A 7,052-nucleotide genomic window follows, 5' to 3' on the forward strand; every position below is an offset into this window, starting at 1 on the left:
GGGGCGCGCGCCCGGGAGACAACGGTCTCCCGGCGGGGGGGAGAGGGGGTCCCCGAGTCTGCGCGCGGGGCAGCGGCGTTGGCGGCCCCCGGCCCGGGGAACAACTGAGGCAGGGATCCTTTGTTGGACGAGGGACACCCCCTCCCTCAGCCCCCAAGGACCAAAAGAACCGAGGGCTGGAGACATGGAGGAAGGAAGCGGCCAAAGGCGGGGGGGGGGAGTCAGTCCCCTCCCCCGAGTCCCCCCACGAAGGGGGTCCCCCTGAAGCTCTGGGTGCACACACACCCCCGACTCTCCGCGCCTCCGGAGAGAATCCAGAGGACGTGGAAGGCCGGGCCCCACGCCCCCTTGCTCCCTAATTTCGGGCCACGGGCCTTGGCGTACTTACCGGGGCCCGGGGCCGGTCTGGATCGCCCGCGTCCTTCCTTCCCAGCCCCCTCCTCACTTGGAGTCTCCTCCTCCGGGGGCCGCAGCCATGTCCATTACTGGCAACTCGAAAGGGGGCTTGCCTCGCTTCCCGGACCACAGGGCGCAGGCCCACACACGCTAAAGTTCCAGGCGCCGATTGGCCAGAATTCGCGAGGGGCGGAGAATCCCAGCTTCTTATTGGCCAGGGCGCGTGCCGGGCTGTAGTCGCGACCGCCCCTCTGATAGCCTGGCGGAATCCTATGTTAATACCATTAAGGTCTTAACAGTGCCAGCTCTGGTCTGTTGTGTTCCAGGTCAGAGGCGAGGATCTGACCATAGCTTTTGCCCTGATTCGTTTTCATTAAAAAAAAAAAAAAATTACCCTCGAATGTTCCCTTTCTTCCCTCTTTCCCCACACTATTCTTAAAAGAAGCCTTCTATTGGGCAGGTGCATACCTGTAATCCTATGAGGCTCAGAGCTGAGATCTGAGACTGGTGGTTCGAAGCCAGCTCAGGGAAACAAAGTCTGCGAACTCTGTCTCCAAGTAACAAGCAAAAATGTCAAGCTGCAAATGTGGCTCAAGTGGTAGAGTGCCAACTGTGAGCAAGGACGCCTAAGGGACAATCTGTAGCTCTGAATTAAAGTTCTGGAAGGAAAAAAAAAAGTCCTTTGCCCACTCTCTCCTTTCTTTTAAGTTCCTTCTCCATGCAGGCAGCAAATGCCTAGAGAACAGTTTTGGAGGGAAATTTCCCTCAGGACTAACAAAAGCTGGAGACTCTAAGATGATATTGCAAATTTCACCCTTAGCTTGGTTGAAATCTAAAGGGAAAAACAAGTTGAAAAAAATGTTTTTAAGATAATTAGCAAAATCTCCTGGGAGATCTCCTTTGGGAAAACAAAGCAAACCTCTGTCAGTATTTACTTATGTTTTCCCAGAGATCTAAGTCTGGAAGACTTTTTTTCTTCTTCTTTCTCAAATCTGTTTATAAAACTGGAAAGGGGTCACTGCTGGTCCTGGGAAGTAAAAGCCCCTTCCCCTTATTTATGAATTTAATCATGTAATTAAAATTCTTCATAGCTGAACAAGATGGTATTTTACTACCTAACCAGGGGGAAATAAAAAGCCATTTTATTGGTTGGTTTTAACTGTGTCTAAGCCAGTTTAATGGTTGTGCACACCCCAAATCTTCAGGCTATCTTTGCAAATAGACAAATCTAAACCTTCATTTGATCTGCAAAACTCTTTATAAATTGACTCAGACATACATTTTCAGGGCTGATTCTTCACAGGCAAACTACATAGATGTATTAGTCTCTTAAACATGTCAGAGAACTTCCCATCTCTGCTTCTTTGCCCAAACTTTCTCTGTGCTTTTAAAGTTCTTTCCACTAATAAAGTCAGCATTCAAGTACACACCCTAAAGGTATACCTTAAGCTCTCCCTTTAGAACATCTTCCCTGACCTTTTCAAAGTTACTATGTATTAGGTATACAAAGGGGGATGTTTGTGAACATATATGCAATATACTCTGATTAAACACAACCCCTCCATCTCTCTTTCACACCTCCCCCATACTTTTAACTCATTGACTCTATTTAGTGCTGTGCCTTCTCTTTTGTGTTTCTATTGCCACAGTATAAAAGATGTAAGTAGCCGGGCCTGGGCACTGGTGGCTCCTACCTGTCATCCTAGCTACTCAGGAGGCTGAGATCTGAGGATCACGGTTCAAAGCCTGCCTGGGCAGGAAAGTCTGTGAGATTCTTAGTTCTAATTAACCACCCGAAAACTGAAAGTGGCACTGTGGCTCAAGTGGTAGAGTTCTAGCCTTGAGCTGAAGAGCTAAGGGACAGCGCCCAGGCCCAGAGTTCAAGGCCCACAACAACAACAAAGTAAGTAAACAGCATGGTTATTTATGGAAGATTTCAAATTTCCTCAGGACAGCTGGCTTTCCTGGAATCATACTTGGTGCCTTGTGTCTGTTCAATGTTTAGTTGCACTGAACTAGTCAGTTGCCTGTGTCTTGGGTCTTTCTACTTCATCCAGTAAGAGCTGTGTGAATAGTGCCCTTGTCTACACTGACCCTAGGCTCCTCTAACCATGCTTACTTCTCTGCTCCTTCGGGCTTCCTGAATGTCACTCAGTGAACTTAGACTGAATGTCTGCCAATTTCGGGGGTTGTGCAATATATTTTCACTCTTGACTATTATTTCCTGTCAGACGAAAGCTTGCAGAAGCAGTAAATCAAATGGCTTGAGTTAGAACCCATCGAAGTATCCATTTAAAAATGGACTTTGGGGGCTGGGAAGGTGGCTCAGTGGTAGAGTGCTTGCCTTGCATGCATGAGGCCCTGGGTTCGATTCCTCAGCACCACATACGCAAAAAATGCCGGAAGTGGCGCTGTGGCTCAAGTGGTAGAGTGCTAGCCTTGAGCTGAAGAGCTGAGGGACAGTGCCCAGGCCCTGAGTTCAAGCCTCATGACCAACAGAAAAAAAAAAAAAAGAAGAAGAAGAAGAAGAAGAAAATAAAGGCCTCTGGCTAGCCTTTCTGGGGTTCTGAGGTCCCTATTGCTGTATCTTGCTTGCTGGCTGTTTAACGACCTCAAATAGAGGTACAACCTTTCCTTTTTCTGAAAATTTCCCCAGCTCTCCCAAGAGGACTGTGATAAGAGGACCAAGGCCTGCCAGGGGATATCTCTCAGCTGTTTTACCTGGTCTCTTCCTCTTAGCATTCCTACAAGGAAGAACCACACCCTCCTTTCCTCAGGGTAGTTCTCAGTCCCTCCCCTTCTGCCTATTCATGCGATTCAGTTGTGGAGACCTTAGCTGGTGTTATTCTCTATGGCAGAAATACCTTTCTGGCTTCTTTGCTTTCTGGGTGGCTCCTTAAGATCCTTTACGATTAGGTAGCCTTGTCCCTGCTATTTTCTTTGAAAGCTCTGGGGACAACTGGATCACCTTTCTTACCACATCATTGATGTCTTTGACAGGAAAGTGGTATCAATAATGCATGACTGTGAATCACCTCTCCTACCTCCTGCCAGCTGAGGACAACACCAGGAGCCTCTCAGACCATTCATTACACAGTATCAAAATAGGAGGCGGAAGGACTGAGTGCAGCCAGCCGTGAGTGGCTTTCCTTACCTGGGAAGAGAAGGCAGTTACCAGCAAATGAGAAAGGATGCGTTTTAAAAGAGAGAAGAATGAAGAAAGACCCAAGTGGCCTGGAGCAGGGAAAAGTTGAAGAAAGTTTGAAGAAGGAGGGGAAAAAAGCTTTAAAGTAGACTAAGAACTGCTTTGGGCTAATTAGATGAGATGACTTTCCCTGATTATTCTGCTGCTGTAAAACAACTTGAGAACCTAACAGATAAAGAATTTCCTTAGTCTGGGAAGGTGGCTCAGTGGTAGAGCGCTTGCCTTGGATGCCTGAGGCCCTGGGTTCGATTCCTCAGCACCACATAAGCAAAAAGAAAAAAGCCAGAAGTGGTGCTGTGGCTCTAGTGGCAGAGCGCTGGCCTTGAGCTGAAGAGCTGAGGGACAGCGCCCAACCCAAAAAATAATAATAATAATAATAATAATTTCCTTAGAAGACAGGAGGCGGAGAAGATTCGTGAAATGTGAGATTTTTAAAGGTTGCTTATAATTTCTGTAATTCTCCCTTTGGCATTTTTCTCTTTTTTTTTTTTTTTGGGTCCGGTCGTGGGGCCTGAACTCTGGGCCTGGGCGCTGTCCCTCAGCTCTTCAGCTCAAGGCTAGCGCTCTACCACTTGAGCCACAGCGCCACTTCCAGCTTTTTTCTTTTTGCTTATGTGGTGCTGAGGAATCGAACCCAGAGCCTCAGGCATGCAAGGCAAGCGCTCTACCACTGAGCCATCTTCCCAGCCCCTCTTTGGCATTTTTCTCAAGAGGCTAACAATCCAATTTGAAGTTGCTTTGCAATTGCTTTTGGATACCATCTTAGGTTTCTTTTGTGTTGATTCCACACAGAGATTGGCACACAGTTATTCAAACTCTAGCATCTTTGCTTTCTTTCTCCCTAAATATGTAAGCATTCATAGATTTTTTTTGGGGGGGTCCGGTCGTGGGCCTTGAACTCTGGGCCTAGGCGCTGTCCCTCAGCTCTTCAGCTCAAGGCTAGTGCTCTACCACTTGAGCCACAGCACCACTTCCGGTTTTTTCCTTTTTGCTTATGTGGTGCTGAGGAATCGAACCCAGGGCCTTAAGCATGCAAGCCAAGCGCTCTACCACTGAGCCACCTTCCCAGCCCGCATTTATAGATTTTTATCTCTCCTTAAAAGAAGGAGCCCAGCACTGGTGGCTCACACCTGTAATCCTAGCTACTCAGGAGGCTGAGACCTGAGGATCATGGTTCAAAGCCAGCCCAGGCAGAAAAGTCCGTGAGACTCTTATCTCCAATAAACCACCAGAAAACCAGAAGTGGCACTGTGGCTCAAGTGGTAGAGCACTGGCCTTGAGTTGAAGAGCTGAACAACAGCCCCCCAGGCCCAGAGTTCAAGCCCCACAACCAAAAAAGAAGAAGGAGGGGGAGGAGGAAGGGGGGGGAGGAATTAGGGGAAGGGGAGGGGGAGGAGGTTGTCGAGATTGTCGTATAAAGGGCAAAGAGAAGGAAAGGGAATGGAAAGGAAAGGAGGGGAAGGGGTGAAGGCCTTTAACATTAAATGACCTGATTTCAGTGACACCATAGTTGATGAGTCAGCTAGTAAAAAGATCCTTTTTACATCTCTGTTAAGACAGCTATTGTAGTAACATCTAGTGGCTTCACCTTGCTCTTACTGTAAACATAATTGCTGCTTCTCCACGGTGTCACCCTGGGAAGTATTTATGAGACACATTTGAAAAATGCAATGCCACTTGGTTTTAAGATGTGGGGGTGTCAGTAGCTCACACTAGCTATTCAGGAGGCTGAGATCTAAGGTTTGCAGCTTGAAGCCAGCCCAGGGCAAGAAACATCCATGAAACTCTCCAATTAACCACCAAAAAGCCAGAAGTGGAGCTGTGGCTCAAATGGTAGAACACCAGCCTTGAGCAAAAAAGCTGAGGGAGGGGCTGGTAGTGTGGCTTAGTGGTCAGAGTACTTGCCTAGCATGCTTGAAGCCCTGGGTTCGATTCCTCCATTCCACATACACAGAAAAAAAAAAAACAGAAGTGGCAGTGTGGTTCAAGTAGTAGTGTACTAGCCTTGAGCAAAAGCAGCGTAAGGACAGTGCCCAAGCCCCAAGACTGGCAAAAAAGAAAAAGAAAAAAAGCTCAGGGAAAACCCAGGCACTGAATTCAAGCCCATGACTGGCATGGACATGGACACACACACACACACAGAGTTGACCCACAAGGGCAGGGATGTGGCTGGGTGATGGAACACTTGCCTATCATACCCAGGGCCCTAGGTTCTATCCTGAAAAAGAAAACAACAACTGACCAACCACATGATACTTTGTCGGCCCACCTGCCAATCAATCAGCCCATATTTACAGTTCCTGGTGGGTACCAGCAGGGGGGCAGACACTGGACATACAGTGATGAATAAACATTACTAGATGGAGAGAAGAAGTGAATCAAGAAATGTGGGTGAGGGCTGGGAAGGTGGCTCAGTGGTAGAGTGCTTGCCTGCATGCATGAGGCCCTGGGTTCGATTCCTTAGCACCACATAAGCAGAAAAAAGCTGGAAAGTGGTGCTGTAACTCAAGTGGTAGAACACCAGCCTTGAGCTGAAGAGCTGAGGGACAGTGCCCAGGCCCAGAGTTCAGGCCCCACAACCGACAAAAAAAAAGAGAGTGATTCAGGCCTGACTCACAGTTCTGAACAAGGAGCGACACGTGGTACCACCTGCAAGCTCCGACAAGCTCCTCCTACCACCCACTGACAAGTCCTTTGTCACTCGCCATCTTTTCCTTCTACTCATTTACCTAAAGGTAACAGGAGGAAATGGTGATGGTTTAGGGGAAAGAGGGAATAGCTGACACTAAGCAAAAGGAGAGAAATGTATATATCACCCAATGTGGAAGAAATAGTTGTATTATCGAAGCTCATAGAATTCACAAATGTTATAGACCATGACAATGACAATTTGCCTTGTGAAAGTTAAAATGTGTTTGTGGGGGCTGGGAAGGTGGCTCAGTGGTAGAGCGCTTGCCCCGCATGCATGAGGCCCTGGGTTCGATTCCTCAGCACCACATAACCAGAAAAAGCTGGAAGTGACACTGTGGCTCAAGTAGTAGAGTGCTACCCTTGAGTTGAAGAGCTGAGGGACAGCGCCCAGGCCCAAGTTCAAACCCCACGACCGACAAAAAAATAAATAAAAATGTGTTTGTGACTTTAACTATCACTATCTCACAATGCTGTTAAATTTATGTAATCACTTAATCTCAATTTAAAAAAAGATCTCTGCACTGCCTGACACCTGTGGCTCACAACCTGTAATCCTAGCTACTCAGGAGGCTGAGATCTGAGGATCGTGATTCAAAGCCAGCCCATGCAGGAAATTCTGTGAGACTCTTTTTTTTTTTTTTTTTTAATTGTGAGAATACAGTACAGAGGAGTTACAATTACATGGGCAAGATAACGAGTACATTTCTTTTTTTTTTTTTTCTTTTGGGTCCGGTCGTAGGGCCTGAACTCTGGGCCTGGG

The 7,052-nt window shown here is 47.5% G+C and overlaps 1 protein-coding gene across 3 annotated transcripts in view; it reads right to left on the minus strand.

Moving 5' to 3' along the window:
* Positions 1–506, minus strand: part of Kiaa0195 (KIAA0195 ortholog) — a 40,207-nt gene extending 39,701 nt beyond the window's left edge. For 2 of the 3 annotated variants that reach the window (XM_013037895.1, XM_013037894.1), the window contains exon 1: positions 389–469. The gene's annotated coding sequence lies outside the window, so the exon portion shown is untranslated. Of the gene's footprint in view, positions 1–388 lie in introns of all 3 variants that reach the window. The other variant, XM_013037893.1, reaches the window with a different exon arrangement.
* Between the last annotated feature and the right edge of the window lie 6,546 nt (positions 507–7,052).

The sequence above is a fragment of the Dipodomys ordii genome, unplaced genomic scaffold (genome assembly GCF_000151885.1).
Source record: "Dipodomys ordii isolate 6190 unplaced genomic scaffold, Dord_2.0 Scaffold7, whole genome shotgun sequence".
Taxonomy (NCBI): Eukaryota; Metazoa; Chordata; class Mammalia; order Rodentia; family Heteromyidae; genus Dipodomys; species Dipodomys ordii.